This window comes from Falco cherrug, chromosome 7 (genome assembly GCF_023634085.1).
Source record: "Falco cherrug isolate bFalChe1 chromosome 7, bFalChe1.pri, whole genome shotgun sequence".
Taxonomy (NCBI): Eukaryota; Metazoa; Chordata; class Aves; order Falconiformes; family Falconidae; genus Falco; species Falco cherrug.
The window spans coordinates 50,456,338-50,473,089 of NC_073703.1; the positions used below are offsets into that span (position 1 = coordinate 50,456,338).

Consider the following 16,752-nt stretch of genomic DNA (forward strand, 5'->3'; position numbering starts at 1 on the left):
CCGGGTGGTGCGGAGGCGGCGGCTGCCTGAGGCGCTGTGGGCCGGGCGGGCGGCGGCGGCGGCCGCGGTATAGAGCGGGCGGGCCCTGCAAATAAAACCTGAGTAGGGGAGCGCGGGGGTGTAGGGATGGAGTTTTTGGCAAAAGAGGCGTCGTTTAGCATGGTAGGCAGGCAGCGCGGGCCACAGGAGGGGCAGCCTTGAGGTGGCTGAGGGGCGGGAGCGCCTGAGGGGAGCTGCCGGTCAGCGCCCAGGGGCGCGTTCCTGTGTGCGGGACAGCGCCGGGCCCCGCGGGCGGGGCGGGGCGCTGAGGTGAGGGGCGAGGTCGGGCCGCCAGCTGCGGGCCGTGTGTGCTGCCGAGGGGCTGCCGGGGCGGGACTCCCCGTCCGTGCGGGCAGGGGGGCGCGGCGGCGGCGGCGGGGAGAGAGCGGGGAGGGTCCATAGTTGAACTCTGTGAGGAGAAACGCTTCTTTGCTCCATGACTTGGGCCTGAAGGCAGTGGGTTTGCAGGGCATGGTGCGGAAGGAGGCAGAGATGTGTGCCACGGAAAGGGTACTGCTGCTGCTTTCTCTGGGTTGCTACTTGATTAAATACCATGCTTTGGCTACGGGGAGCTAGAAGCTGTTGCAACCTCTCTAAATCTCTGAAGAGTTTAGAAAAGAGAGTGGTGGCTCTAAAGTGACCCTCCCACCTGAGGCCTCTTGATGCTTAAATATTTTTTGAGCCATCTGCTGCTGGGCAACAAACAATTAGATAGGTGACACTGAGGCATTGGTACTAGGTAGCTTTGGGAAGCATGCAGCAAACAGACAAGGTGGGAGAAAAAACCTTGAGGCTGCAGCAATCGGTAGCAACTCCTCAGATGGTCAGCAAAAGCTGAAAGAGTGACAAAAGGATGTAGTGGTAACTGCTGTCTCTTTGCAGTTGCTGTGAGAAACTCCTCAATCTTTTACTAAAGGTGTCCTAAAGCTGATTTTGTACAGTGGCCTTCCTCCTCCCCTTCCTGCTTATACAGGATTTAGGAGTTAAAAAAAAAATTAAACCAGTATGGTAAACATATTTATTCATCTAATGGATGATTAAGGTTACAGCAAAACATGAGCTATAGCTTACAAATAAAAAAAAAAATGGAAAACCAGGGTTTTAGTCATTCTTCCAAAAAACTGAGGGTTTGTTTTGTCACTTCAATAATTTTAAGTAAGAAAATGATAGTACTGGGAAAATAGGTGATGCATTTTTACTTGTTCCTTTCAATGTTTAGACCTTGTACAAGTTTGCTGTGGGTACTTGGCAGGAGAGTAAGTTTTAGAAGATAGTATTTTGTTCTGTCTCTCACTTGATCTGTGTTTTAAGTTCAAAATGCATAGAGCTAAAAACAGCTCAGGAAAGCATGCCTTTAAGGATAGGAGCAGCTGGAGAATTCACCCGTAGCTTGTATAGTTTGTGAGCTCTATTTCTTTGTCTTTGCAAGGCAGACCACCGGCGTGGTCTAATTCCAAAGCATTTTTGTTGTTTAGGCCTGTTTCTCATAGTGGTTTAGTGATACTGATCTTTAGCTTCCACAAGACAGTTTTGAATTTTAATACAGTAACAGGAGGAGGGTAAAAGTGCCTATAGAAAGCTGCATCAGCAACCCTTTCTGTGAACCATTGTTAATACTGTCACTGGTGTAGACTGGATTCAAAATCACGGTTTATATGTTATTGGTACTTGATGATCTGTATGTAAATTTGATGTTGATACACCTATGGATGACAGAAATCTAGGGAATGTTTTTTTATCATGCTGTTTGCTGGCTTGTGGGTAGTAATTCAGGAATATGTAGTGTTATACTCTGCTTCTTTTGTTGGCTTTGTTTCATCTTTTTAATTTCTGATGCCAGGGAGCGATGTTTCAGGTTCTGTCACCAATATACTGCTTGTAAGCTGTGGATTTGACTCCACTGAAATAGAATTACCACTGGGGAAGAAGTATGTTAAATGATTTGTTTTCTCACTTGTGTATACTTACTATGGAAATTCATGGACAAGATTAGACTGGAAGGTATTTCAGAGATCACTGGGTTTCCATGTATGTATTTAAATAAAATATACAAATAAAAGACACACACCACCCCTACATTGTTCCTTAGCAATTGTTTGTCTAACCTCTTAAAGCTTTTTGCTTTGGTTTATTCTGATTATTATATCTCTCACTGAAAGATTTTTCTGATGTTACCTGAATGCTTATTGCTGCAATTTAAAACCATTACTGCTATTTCTTCTGCCTTGTGTGGGTATAGAAAACAATTTATGACCTTGCTCTCTGCAACCATATTCCATATTTGAAAATTGGTATTGTTGTCCCACTTGAGTCTTTTTCTTTTGATTAGAGAGGCTAAAGAATGATGATGGCAACTTTTAGCTCTGATCATTCTTGCTTCCTTTTTGGACTCTTGCCATGGGGAACACTTCTTTCCTTGAAGTGTATTCCAAAAACCTGAATATATGACTACTCAGTTGAGGCCTTTCTAGTGTTGGATAAGTTTTACAGGCTGTACTGGCATTTGAGAATTATGTTTTACAGCTACACAACAGTGTTAACTTTCATGAAGCTTATGATCAAAATGGATGGGGGAGTTTCAGTTTGAGAACTGCTGTGTGGTCAGTTTTCAGTCTGGGTTTGTGGAACTGGCTGTGCTTGGGCTGGCTGCAATTGAATGCTGTTCTTCTTAGGGCACTTCTTGGACATGTCAAGGCCATCCTGTCCTGCAGAATGCACTCTGCCGTCAAGTTGTGTCCTCCATTTGCTCTGGCTGTTTTTCTATCTATTTGACTTGAGGGAGTGGGTTTATGGCTGTGCAGTCCACTAAATACATATATTCAGGCTATATTTAATTTATTTATTAGTTACATTTAAAAGATAATTTTAAATTGCATTAAAACAGTCTGTAAATGTTTTTAACTTTGAACCATAAATTCTAATGTTATTAACAGTCATAGGATTAAGATTATTGCAGTTTAGTGAGCTGCCTTTCAGCTGAACTGCAGTACGTGAACCTGTATTCATTCATGGCAGTCACATCTGAAAACTAAAATTAGTTTGCTTAAACTCTTCTGTAAGATGAGGCTTAAGCTATATATTTTGTCTCATGCTTTTTTGGGGCTAAAACTGCATTCTGCCAGTTAAAGCTTAGTTTACATAAGGCAACTAATTACACCTCCCATTTACCAAAGCTTACTTGGGCCCATGAATTACCCTGGGTTTGTGCAGCGTGATCAAAAGCAAGATTTTTTCTAACAGTAAAATATATCCTTGTTCTGATGCTGCTGAAATCAGAGCAATTGCCTTAAAAGCCTGTGTAACTTTGTATGCTTACTCTTCGCATTATGAGCCACAGCAGTCCTGTAGTAATAATGTCAAAGCTTTTAGATGTTTTTGAATATGAAAGCTGCTCTTTGACTTCTTGATTCTCAGAATATTCTGCTGTCCCACAGGCTAGCTCTGCTGTTGATGCTGAAAATGACTTTTGGGTTCTTCTGCATCAGGTCATGGAGGAATGAACAAACTGCTGTAGCATTTAAGGTGATGAATTATCGCAGTTTATATAATGTTCAATAACTTGCTGTGTTTATTCGATGTGTGTGTAGTTTACTTTTTTTTTTTTAAATTTTCTTCTTTGTGTTAAATCTCAAGCTCCCAAGGCAGACCTGATGGGTCCTGGAGTTGCAGCTCCGGTCCGGGTCGGCTGGGTGGTGTAAATACGGGAGCAGATCTGATGCACCCCAGGAGAGGGCAGTGGTGCACTTGCACAAAATCGCTGTTTCTTGGCTCTCTAGAGTATTTCTCCTGGCTCTGTTTTGTACGAAGTATCGAATTCCTATAAAAATAAATTTAAAAAGCAGAAGTACACCAACGAATCCCTTTGCAACACTACTTAAACTGTATTTATTTGTATTTATAGCTCTAAGGTCCAGGGGCACTGATGTTACATATTTTAACCACATTTCTTGCCAAGTAAGAAGGTGAAGATTCTTTCTCCTGATATATCAGCTTTGTCTCCCCTGTAGGTCACAGGTAATGAAAAAACGCTGAAAAGATGGCAAATGAAACTGGAATTTCACAGTTTATATCATTGCTTTAGCTAAGAGTTTTGTTGGCTTTTTTTAAAATCCAGTAGTTCTGGCTGTTAATATCATCAGGGGTACTTGTATGCTAATAAGTGACTTCTGGAAACTTTGTGGTAGGTTCTGTATATATCAGCTTGTAGTATTTTATATATATATGAGTATATGTTTCTTTAAGTTAATCCATTGATATAAAGTCAAATTGTGCTCTGAGACTACATCTGCAGTCTTTTCCTTTCAGGTATCCTTTGCAGTGAGAAATATTCTGGTCAAACCTTTCTTTCTCTTCAATGCTGCAGTTCTTAATGGAAGTGTTCAGATATAATTTACTGAATATTCTTCTGATTAGTTTTGGTTTTCTGTGGCATCAAAAGGAATAAAAAGTCTCAACAACTTGTATGTAAAATTTACCAGAATTAAGTCCCATCTTAAAATTATTTAGGTGCTTGGGAAGGTTTTGCTGAAACACAGTAATGAAGATACTTAGGTTATACTTGTGCTGGCATTGGTGGAGGGACTTTATGGCTTCTGATTATAATCAGAAGATTGACTGCAGAATATGCAGGCTTAAGCGGGTGCCAAAAATATGTGGTTTGTGTATTGCTAGAAAGGAAGCTGTGGTGTTATGGCTCTTATTAAATAGGCTGCCACATTACAGGAGATGGGTCTCAGAGATGGGTTTTTACTGGAGACTTCTGCTTGTCATTTTCTGTGCTCTCCCGTGGGAGGCACAGATGACTAGGCTGTGTTTGCTACCTCAGTGACTGCATGTCACTTCCTGGTGACTGCACTAGCCCAGTGCAGAACTGTGTTGCTGCTGTCACTTGGAGCTGAGTGAAGGAAACAGAACAAGCAAATAAATTCCCCCAAACGCAACAACAACAAACAAAAAAACCCGAACCTGAATCCTATTAGATGTTAAGGGAATAGTTGCATGGGTCCCTGATCCCTGTAGCAGCAACCTAGTGAGTGCAGAATGGCCAGTGTGGTGGCTGTTGTTGATTTGTTAGAGAAATGCAATTGTTTATCACATGTGAGTGTTTCCTGCTGTAGCTTCTATGGGTATTAGAACCCAAGAATCCAAGGTACACTACTACTAGGCTGCTATACTTGTGTATAAAATCTGTTATCGCAGGACAGGCCTGGTCTTAAATACACAGAAAAGATGTACCTGTACTTGTTAATATCAACAGCTTGGCTCTGTTGTGTACAGTCAAAGTCAAATGACTGAAATTATTTGTCTACTGAGTTGCTTTATAGAGTGAGAAAACAGACTAAAGTTGGGAATTCAGAAGGTAAGGTGCTCTACTGTGATAGTAACTCGCTTCCATTGTGCATATGTGGATTTATATTTGAAATCTCGCTCCCTAGGTTGACAAGCTGAAATCCAGACTCTGGTGCTGAATGTTATGCAGATTTCTGTGCATTTTATACTGTATATGTTATACTGTGTATATCTTAAAGTAGCTCCTGTTGACTCTGATTCTGAAGGGATATTAAAAATCCTTCAGTTTTTGCTGTAAAAAGAAGGGTTTACTTTGCCGTTTTGGTTCAGACTTGCTACTCCCATGACGTAGCACAGGCTTCTGTGCACCAGCTAGTTTCTGTAAGTCTCTGTTCCAGAAATGGCTGTGCTTTAACACTACATTTGTCTTCAAAAATAGCATGCTGTCCTTCAAATTGCAAAGTGCTAGATACCTGTGACATCCTTTTGAATGTTTTTGATGATGTAGCTGAATTTTGTAAATATTGTTTGTGTGTGGTATGAACAGTTACCTAACACTTTGAAATGTCTCTTGTTGTTTTTTGACTTTCCTCATTACTTGTGGGGCCAATCTAAGATTTATTAAAAAAAGAGTGGCAAATTCACCTCTTCTGCTGGTGGTGTAGCGATACGTAAGTTGTGTGTGTGTATACACATAGATGAATGTATCTCAGTCTACAAAACCAAGATGTCATTGCCACATATTTCTGTGTGTGGATGGAGAGAATGCTAATCTGAAGACATGAGATTTGCAAGTGATTTTTGGCCACAGAGGTGCCTGTGCTCTGCCATGTTTCCTGTGGTGCTGTAGGTCTGACATCTGTCAGTCCAAAACAAAAAATATCCCCTTTGGTAAAAATTTTAGTGCTTCTGTAAAATAATTTTTTTTTTTGGTAAAAGATTGTGTGTGCAAATGGTAAAATGATCTGCCAAGCAGGTAAGGATGGTAACAAGGCTTTACACTGCCAGAGCACAGAACTGGAGCTGGACTTTATATTCCTTGCAGAGCCATTGTAAAGTAGAATATCCTGGTGGTGTGGTCTTCTGAAGAAACCTGTGTTGAATAATGCTATCCTGCCTCTTCCTATGGAGAAAATTTAGGATCTTCATTGGAAGGTTAAGTTCATGGTATAAATAATACTGTCTTTAGAGTAGTGGCAGGTGGTAGCTTGTTCATTTTTCCTCCAGACTCATTTGTTCAGTTTATGGGTCTGTAATACACAAAGTGCTTTGCAGTTATGAGATTGATTTCTAGCCTCGTATTTAAAAATTGGCAGTGAAAAGAACTGGTCAGTGTCTCCAAGGAAGTATTTTCTTTTGGGGTCAAAATCTTTTGTGCTGCTTCATATTCTCCCTTGCCTGCTTCGGATGTAAGGCTGTACTTTTATACAGAGAGATTAACTGTTTTGCTTTTACACATCAATAGCAGATGTCAAGGCTCTGGCAGCTGATTTCCCACTGGAAGAAAAATTGGTGACATAAACCATAGGAATCATTTTTTTAGTAGATTTTGTATTAAATACACAAAGCTTTGAACAGATGTAAGGACCAATGATAATGCAGGAAAAAACACCTTCTCCAGAAATGTCAATCTGGAAATCAGTGTTTTGCTTTCAGAAAGCAACACGTCATCTTTGAAGTTTATAGTAACTTAACTAAAGACAGTGTCACAGGGCTACTAACACCTCATTTCTCAAAGTCTATATCCTGGTCACATCCAAAGGAAAGTAATTGGTGAGACTTGTGTGCAGCAAGCATTATAATCATGTGAGTGTGGTTCTCAGAAATGCGCAGTGAATACAGTGCTGTCTTAGAGCGTGAGCTTCCTTGATGATCTTGTATGCCTCGTGTGCTGTAGGTGTACCCTTTGTAAAAGTACCATCTGAATGATGCAAGAGTGACTTGCGTAGTCTCCCCCTGCCTCGTTGTCTTTGAAGATGTGTGGTGGAATTTCTTGTTTCAAGTGTGGTTTTTTGGTTGTTTTTTTTAAAGAAAAGGGAATGAAAGTTTTATGAGAAGAACTCTTCTTTCTGAATTCTCTGTCAGGGAGAACACAGCAGGAGGAGGAGGAAGAAGCTCAGCTCAGTGTATGCAGACTAAGTGGGAGGCTTCCTATTATTGAGGTGTGAAGTATCAAGAGTAAGTTTCTTTTCAGGTCTTCCAGGAGCACATCCTGAAGGAAGAAAGATGGGAGGAGGGAAGGTTACCATGGGAAAGCAGTCTCCATATATCAGTACATTCTGTAGAGGGTATGTGTGGATTCTTTGATTTGTTTGGTGGTGGGGGAAGGGAAGGGTTTGAGGGGAAGTTAAAAGATGCCGATCTACAGATACCTAGTCTTATTGTCCACTGTGTTTTGGTTACTATTTATATGCTGTTTCATATTCTGGATACTTCCAGATGTATCATTGTGGCTTCAATCCTAAATTTTATGCTTAGATACTGTGTTTTTGGTCATTCTAATTGCATGTGAATATTGGTATTGATGATTGGCCTTAGCATTGCCTTCGATCTGCTGGAATGCCTGTTTCGCATCTCATAGGTGGCTGCATAGATACTCTGCTTCATGGAGCCCTTCTAGGGCCTGATTTTTCAGGCTGCTTCTCTTTTGGGCATCGGATAGAAGTCAGTGAGCTGTGGTCAGTTGCAATTACCAGTAAAGGCATCAGCCTGTAGACCTCAGCACACATGCCTAGTGCAGAAGTCTGCCCATGGGAGTAGCACTGCAGGATCTGTCCTGTATCTACAAACGAAAAGAATTCACTTTCTGCACAGTTTATGATCTGTCATTTCTGTGTACCTGTGGAAAAAAACTGAAATAAAAAGGTATTTTAGTTCAAGACATACAACACTTACATGGAAACAATGAACTGTTTCTGGAAAGAAATATTAGATAAATCACTAAAAATAAAATTGCAGATAGGGTAGTCTTATTCTTAGCAGTATTTTGTAAGGTCTTCAGAAGTCTAAAGACAACTGAAACTGCTTGTGTGCTTTGTGGAACTGAAGCAGTAATTGTTTCACATACAAGATGTAATATAGCAGTTTACAGTTCCAAAAAAAACCCCAACAACAAACACCAAACCACAACAAAACCCCAACCAACAAAACTTTAGCTCTCAGCTTAATTGGATGGAAATCGAAAGAAGAGGTAGGATATAGAAGGTGGTTTATGGGCTTGGTTGAGCTATCATTTCCCTGAGCAAAGCACTTTCCAATTGGGAGCTGGAAAGCTCTGCAGGTACCAGGGAAAGAATAGCTACAGTAACTTGTTGTAGGATAATACAAGTTCTGTACTATAACCTTGTGGGAAATCAGGAAGGATGACTGAACTCTGTATGAAGTGGTTAAGAGCTTCTAGAGGCTTTAGAAGGCTACCAGGCCATGGGGTTTAAGCTGTATTAATTGCCCAGCAAGATGCAGTTGTGTATGTTGTGTAGTTTTTGATTTGGGTTTTTTTCTTCTATTTGTTTTTCCTTACCTGGGTAACAATTGTGTGCGAGTTGACTAAACGTGCTTTTTTTTTTTTTTTTTTTTTCTTTACAAACCATGCCTGCTTTCCTAAAGCTAACAGACAGTGCAATTATGTCAACTGGTAGAGCATCCTCACCTTGAACAATGAACATATTTTATCATCTCTGTTCAGAATGTCAAGTGTGAAAGAAAAGGAAGGTATGATCACCAAGTGTGTGTAAGGTCAAGGTCTAGAAGAACTTCCCTTATGGAAGTAAGATAAAGGGTGAGTACTCTATGCTGGTAAGTCGGTGAAGTAAAATTGCTTCCACAGGTTCTAGATAAAATTATAATAGCAGGTGTATGTCGTGGCTCTGCATGTGTACTGTGTCCAACAGAGAAGTACTTCTGACTTGAGAAGGTTGTCCTCTAAAAATTTCTTCTGGGAGGAGCGCGGGTATTTAGTAACCTTTCTCACAGGCAGTTGCATCCATTCACACAGTCATCAGTCTCAGTCCTGTGAAATGAGGGAGGATCTTTTTTGGTAGAAATTCTAAGAACAACTGTTTTGACAAGTTTCTTCCTTCAAAAAAAAGAAGTTAAATGGAGATGAAAGAAGTGGGGGGAAAATATTTTGAGGGTCTTCTATATTTTGTTTTGGCATTCTTTTTGATGTACATTGAATTCAGTCCAAAGAGATTATGCTATGGGGTAGACTTACCAAGGTACTGAAGAATATGTTCATTGATAGTTGCACATGGGAAATGCTTACTGTGCAGGAGTATACTATGACAGGAGGCTAAAAAGCTTATAATGGGTAAATTACTGAAAGCAGGACTTTAAAGATAAACATTACAATTCAGTGTAGACCTGTTATTTATTCTTTTTTTTTTCCCTCCCTTGGGGACCATGTATATGCTGTACGTACTTGGAAGTCTGTAGGTATATACTGAGTAATGTAAGCAGTGATTGTACTGAAGGATAATGCTAGTGTCATTGAAGAAAATCAGATGGCCTTAGAAACTTTACTAAATAATCAAAACCACAGTTGCCTAGCAAGGAAAAGCAAAACATAACCCCCCTCAAAAACCACAAACATAAATCACACAACCCCCTAAACGTGTATGTCTATGGATCTTTCAATTTGAAATAGCAGGGGTTGATTAAATCAGTAAGTGGTAGGTTGCAAAGTAGACATTTGTCTCCAAAAAAGTCTTAAATTCCAGAAATGAAACTAAAATTGGAAATTATGTGCCTTGCCTTTACAGTATAGAATATCATGATACTTAAGTGTATAGTTGCATCTAGGCTGGTATGTTGTTTCTACTAGTTACATGCAGAACATCATTGTCTTACCTGTTACTGGTAAACTGGTATTTTAAGTCTTATGCATCTAGTGGTCCAGGGTCTCATCTGGAAGGATTTAAAAAATTTTCATCCAAAAAGACTGATGTTATTGATGTATTTTTACTGCATAAACTTTTTTTGTGTGCACAATTTTTGCAGGCACAGCACCTTCTGACAAATAATTCCATAACTTAATTGTTAACTATGTGAATAAATACCTCCTGTGTTAATTTTGAACCCACCTTTTAGAAATTTTGACACCCAAAAAATCGTTGGTTTAGGACAGATCGAAAATGCTATGCCCCTTTCAGCAGTTATGACTTTATAGACTTCTGATATAACACACCTCAGCCATCTCTTCCAGCCTGAGGGGTGAATATCTTTTTTTTTAAAAAAAACCTTTTTCTTGTACAAATTGACTGTACAGAAATTGTTGTATACCTTTTGACCATCCTTGTCACCCTTCTTTGTGCCTTTTCTAGCTCTAACAAACCATACAGGGTATCAAGAAATTAGGCATGCTATAGGTTCTTATGTTGTGGCACAGTGCCCAGAGCGTGCTGTCTTTGACTTGTGGCTCAATAGTGAGCTGTCTCAAATAATTTCTGGTTATACCCCAAGAGCTTGTTCTTGACTGATAATAGCAGTTCAGAGACTGAAGTTGGATATGCAAAGTTAGGAATCTTTAATGTATGTTATTTTGTCACACATTGTACCTGCCATTTAATGTCTTACAAGTCAGTTCCTCCCGCCCCAATCTTCTGAAAACCTCTGAAATAGAATAGGAAAGATTACTCCTATTGAGTTCAGTTATGTGGGAAGAATAAAGTTCAGTTCCCAAGCTTCTCTGCAAGTCAGTTGGAAATGGTTACTGAGACCGTCTACCACCTTACAGTGCCCTTTCGGTGGACTGAGGGGAGCTTCAGGGGAGAGCTTGGAAGAAATCCGTTACTTCCAGGTTCATGGTTTTGGTGCTGGTGAAATAACTTGCACTAGAAATGTAATGTGACTGCTATTAAATGGTTACAGACTTTCTGAATTGGTGCAGAATGGTTTCATGGAAAGAAAAGTTTCACTGGAAAAAGGTTACTAAGTGGCCCTGATTTCTTTCTGACTGTTGCTGGTAGTGGCAAGCAGGAACTGGAAAAGATGTTATGAAAAGTTTTGTATGTAGCACATACACAAAGAATGTGGCTGTCCCTAAAGAGGATAAGAGCTCGGTACTTGCAATTAAAAATAATTTGTGCTGCAGAATTTGGGTATCTGTTGTACTGCTGGCCTGTGGTAAGCTGCAGTATGCAAGGTGTGGTGTAGAAGAAATGCATAGCTTTCAGATTGCTTGCTGAATGTGTGCCATGAGTACATTCTATTAGTTGTGTTATAGTAGATATAATCTAACAATATAGGCAATGCCACAAAGACCTTGTTTTATCTAAACTGTACTAGTCTTAACATGTTAGATGTATCCTACCCATTAGGAGGAATGAATTCATAAATATTCCAATTTAAAGTCACCTCTGTAGTATTTCTTAAAACATTATTAACAGTGTATGCTGGCTTGCGTAACCAGCTGTTTCCTCTTCCATTTTCTGAGTTCAGAGATGTGACTAGTGTTTATGTTTTGTTTGCATGACAGCTTTGGGATGATGGCAGCAGTGGAAGGGTAGCTAAGTCAGCATCAACCTCTGGCTGCGTAATTAGCACTGCTACACCTGCATGGAACAGTGCCTGAGACAATAAATGCTGTTTGATGGGCCAGCAGCTCCTTTCTTGTGCCAAGTTAGGTGCAGCTTTGTTCACCTGTAGAGTTTACAGTAAGCATGACACTTGGCTAGTGTAGTTTGTTGTGGTAACTTGACCCAAGCTTGCTCAGATGGCCAACCAAACAAACTGTAGACAGCTCCACATTTGCTGTGCATCATGGTGTAGTTAGTGAGTAGGCAAGACTGGCTGTGGAGTAGGAATATGCCCCGCAATAGATGCAAAGCCTATTTAATTCTCTGGAATTATTTTTATGGAATGTGGATTAGGTGCTAAATCCTGGAATGGCATTTAAAGGTTTCTTATCTAAGAACATTCAAATCTGAGAGACACAAAGTACCCTCATTCATTTTGCTGAGCCAAAAAAACCCCATTGACTTACAGTATCAAAATAATATGCATGTTAGAATTTCTGGTAATTTGTAAGTACTCTGGGTCAGAATTTTGGTGTGACTACCCAAATTAATCTGAGGGATGAATCGGGCACAGTCTTGTTATTTTTGGGTGTAGTAACTTGGCTATGTCCTTTAATATTCCTGATGTTAATGAATGAATTACAAGACTTCATTTATTTGGCTTTTCCACTGCATTTCATTTCAACCCGCCACACCACCTGCTTTCCTGTAGGAGACTCTTTGCATGCATGTCTGTTTTCATGGACAGTAGTCTGGGTTGGTTATTGCCACTGGCTTTTTGTCAGGCTGGATGACAGATAGTATGTCATCCTACCCTGCCACCCATCTGTGTTGTGAAGGGTTGGGAGAGTAGAGTGGAAAAGCAGGAATTTGCTCTGTATTTGTGTGACAGCAGAAATGTCATGCCCAGCTTCCAAAATGCTTGAAGAGTAGTGCCAGGTGTGTTAATGCCAAGGCCAGTGACAAGCTGTTTCACCATGGTATCCTTTTCACAGGGTTGTCCTTTAAACTGTGTCCGCTTTAGTAGAAGTTGGGCTAAGCGGAAGGACTGAGGATGTTGAGACTGCTAAAGAATTTTAGTTTGTGGGTTCCCCCCCCCCCCCCCCCCCCCCAGCTTTAGACAATTGGTTGGGCTGAATGTTTTGTGTAACCTTTGTTCTTGGAGGAAGTGTTTTGTGGTCTGGAGGAAAAGAAAAAGGAAAAAAAAACATTAATTGTTGATGGGGTGTTTTTCTGCTGTAAGGAAAAGATCTGTCTGTATAAGCTTGAAACTGCTTTGATGGTTGGAAACAGTGCCATAATGTATAGACTCTTAAAGTAAGAAATATCTGATCTTGAAATCATGAGTTTTCGTTGTCAAGGATTTCCTGGCTGATATTGTTGGTTTTGGGTTTTTTGGGAGTCTTATAAACTGAGTGTTGCCTTCTCATATCTATGAAAGAAATCAGTTTAAATACTGTAACTGGCTTTGTGATATAAGGCTTCAACGAAACAAATGTCTTGTATGCTTCTTTGGCTCTATAGGCAGTGACTGACAAGTCCCCTGCTATTTGAGAGAGATACATAGTAAATCTGGAGGGACCCTGACTACAGGTTGTTAATCTTTCTTTAAAGATCAGTGTATGGTGAAAAAATATTAAACTTTACTATAAAGTTTATACATCTTTTTCCATCCTTCTCTTACCTGATTTTTCCTGAACAAAAATTTTGGCATGAAAACGCTGCTTTCAGTGTAGGTGTTCCTCTGATCCTTCTGTTTGTTCTTTACCTGAAGCATCATCATCGTCACTATAAAATCGGAGTTGGCTGCTGTATGAATAATTAAAGTGTTAGAAACAGAACTATGATTTCAAGTGAACGGAGCAAAAGCAGTTAAAACACTTCCAAAATTGGCTTTCAAGGAATTCTCTTTGTACTAGTAAAGTGAAGTAAAAAGAAAAACTAATACTGCTGTGTATATAGTGCTGATTATTTTTTTAAGTTGTTTTCAGATGTAGTTTTGAGATTGTCCTGAAGCTTACAGCCTGACTTCAAAGGTTAAGCGATACTCTGTAGATCTGTGTTCATGCTTTGCATGTGCATGCTGAAATGCCGGAGAGGGACTGTGTGTGTCTATGTACAAAGAATGGTCAAAGTACAAGTCTCGAGGTGTAACCTCTTTGTCCTAGTGCTAGTACACATACACAGAGTTCTAGGCAAAAGCAGAATGGTACACAGTAGTCCATCACAGCTATGTATAGGTCTAATAGCATATATATGATATATTAAAAAATAGAAGTAACGCTAAGGTTGCAAAGTCAAGCCCTCAAAAAAAATTTTGGAGGTGCCGGAACAAATGTTGTCTTCAGAGTTTCAATTCAGCTCCTTTGTGTGGATTCTATTGTAGTACAGTTTTCCGTTGCCGGGCCGAGTCCTTTCTCCCGCTTGCCTCTGCCCTGCCGCTCTGTTAGCAGAGAAAATGGAGAGCAGCGAAGTCCTGCCCTTCTCTCCCTGATGCAGCATAACTTCTGGATAAGGAACAAATACCGCAGAAATACCGAGGGAATCCTTGGGAATTTAGTTGCCACGTCCCGACAGGTTTCTGATGGCATTTTTTGTGGCTTATGCAGTTGTGGGTGTGTTTTCCACAGAAAATTTGTAAAGCCGCATACCTGACACTGAATTCACTGAGTCATCTGAATTTCAAAGCCACGAAGGCATGCAGTCACTCGACCTTACTTGATCTTACATGGGTGATACCTTGTTTGCTCTCGCTGTTGGAAACGCTTAAATTGTTCAAACACCGAAACTTTAAAAAAGGTCTTTATCCCGTTTCCCCCCTCTCATCCCTGTTTAAAAAAAACGAACTGCCCACCCCCCTTTTCTAGGGGAAGCCTTTGGGCTAGGCAGGCCGGGAGTAGGAGGTGTCTGCGAGGGTGGCTGCTGCAGCGCTGGCTGTGCCGCCGGGGGTCCCGCACGCCTGTGGCACTCCCGCAGCGTGGCGGGGGCACGTCCCGCCGTGGGAGCGCGTTCCCCGGGCACGGCTGAGCGCAAAGGCATCGCCGGCGCCTGCTGGGGAGCACTGTACTGCTGCTGTCGAAGGGGAGCTCTGATGCGCGGCGTGCGGCTTTTCGTTTGCCTGGTCATTTGGCCGTAAGGCTGGTAAGGAGCTTCCCCGCCCAGCGCGGCGCGAGAGCCGCCAGGGGGCGCCCCAGCGCCGGGCTCCGCCGCTTCGGGTGCGCGGGCGCTGAGCCCCGGGGTGGAAGGGTGAGGAGGAAGGAATATGCCGTAGAGGATTTTCCGTGGCCTTAAACGATCCACGCCCGTGGGTAGTCACTGTACGTTGTACACATCGAGTTTTAATTCTGACACACCCACTTGTGTCGTATATTTGGGGAGTTAGCAGATAATTAAGCGACTGCTGTGTAGCAGGACGGATGAATTATGTGTGCATTGCTGTTAGTAGATTTCTTTCAGAGTATCCTTTTTTATTAAGGCCATGCTTTCGTAAAGAAATACTGTATATAGGCTAAATTCAGCAGTTATGGATATAAAGAAATGCCACTTCTTTTGAAGTCAGTACCACTTTCTCTGCTAGGTTGACTTTACGAGAACAGTATATAAAAACTTGCGCAAAAGACTTCAATGGCAGCATGCATATGTTCTAAAACTTCTATATAAAACATAGATAATGTTCTGCTTTAGTTTACACCGCTATAAATGCAAAATAAATCTTACTGGCAGTATAAACTGAATTTGATTGTGACAACATTGGACAACCCTTCTTCCTGTTAAAGCCAGCTTTGGCAGAACCAAGCCTTTGGGTTAGAATTGCGTATTACAAATGGGAGCAGAACTTGACTGGCAGGGCTTTTTCTGTTTGTTTGTTTTTAACATCTGTAGCCCAAACATTCAGCCTTAAGGAGACTAAAGCTAGGCCCCCGAATCCAGTAAACCCCGGAGTTACCTAATAGGAAACATCAGACACAGGGACCGGTATGGAATTTAGGCTGTGTGAATCTAGGCTTACGCAGCTATATTGCAGCACTCAAAAATACTACAGCCTGCTTTTTCCAAGATGTACTCTAGTTATGGGCTCTTATCCCTTAGTGACTCTGCATTAGCTATATAATCCTGCTCTGATTCTAGATCCTTTCTTTGCAGTATCCAAGCCTCAGCAGCCATTGCTTCCTAAATTATTTTCCAGTCCTGTCTGATACCTGTTTTGCTTCTCTTCCCAGTCCTGTTTCCACAACAAGGTATTTAATGGTATAGCTCACCTTCAGCAAATGAATAGTATCAATGATTATGCATAGACAAGTGTCTTAGTGTCTTGCTGAACTAGGGTCTACTTTTCTTGACAGGGTTTTTTTGAAAACAGCATAGAGTTTCCATAAATGTATAAGCAGAGGTATTATGGTATTTGTGTAAGAATATGGCCTGGAAACAAAGCTTTGCTGGTGGGTTGGAGTATATATTTTTGGGGGGAAAACCCCAAACCCTTGCAGTGACTGCAAAATGAATGCCTATTGTCCCAGCATTCTTGATGCTATACTAACAAGTAGGCCAGACTTGGATGTCCCCAGCACTCCAGTCTGGAATAGTGCCCAGCTTTGGAATATAACATGCTTACGTTTGTATCTGGAGTACAAGTGGGATTCTCATGTTAAATAATCAGAAGGAGGGAGTGTGAGTGAGGGAAACAGCTGCATGTCTCTGGCACTAGGCTTTGCATAGTGACCCTTGTTGTGTAACCTCCATGCTCCAGAAGTTTGAATCCATTTCAGGAGGTGGGCATTTATTTAGCTGGGAAAAGTGTTAGCTAGTGAATTATTCCAAGTATATAAATAGAGTATGGGAATCCATTGCTTGTCTGATATGAGAGTGATCTTAAGCAATAAGCACCTCTCACCCACAGCAAATGCAAGTA

The 16,752-nt window shown here is 41.0% G+C and overlaps 1 protein-coding gene across 1 annotated transcript in view; it reads left to right on the forward strand.

The window, feature by feature from the left end:
- The first annotated feature begins 37 nt into the window (after nucleotides 1–37).
- Nucleotides 38–16,752, forward strand: part of DPF3 (double PHD fingers 3) — a 189,786-nt gene continuing 173,071 nt past the window's right edge. The window contains exons 1-2 of the mRNA XM_055715720.1: nucleotides 38–162; nucleotides 3,474–3,561. The gene's annotated coding sequence lies outside the window, so the exon portion shown is untranslated. The remainder of the gene's footprint in view (nucleotides 163–3,473; nucleotides 3,562–16,752) is intronic.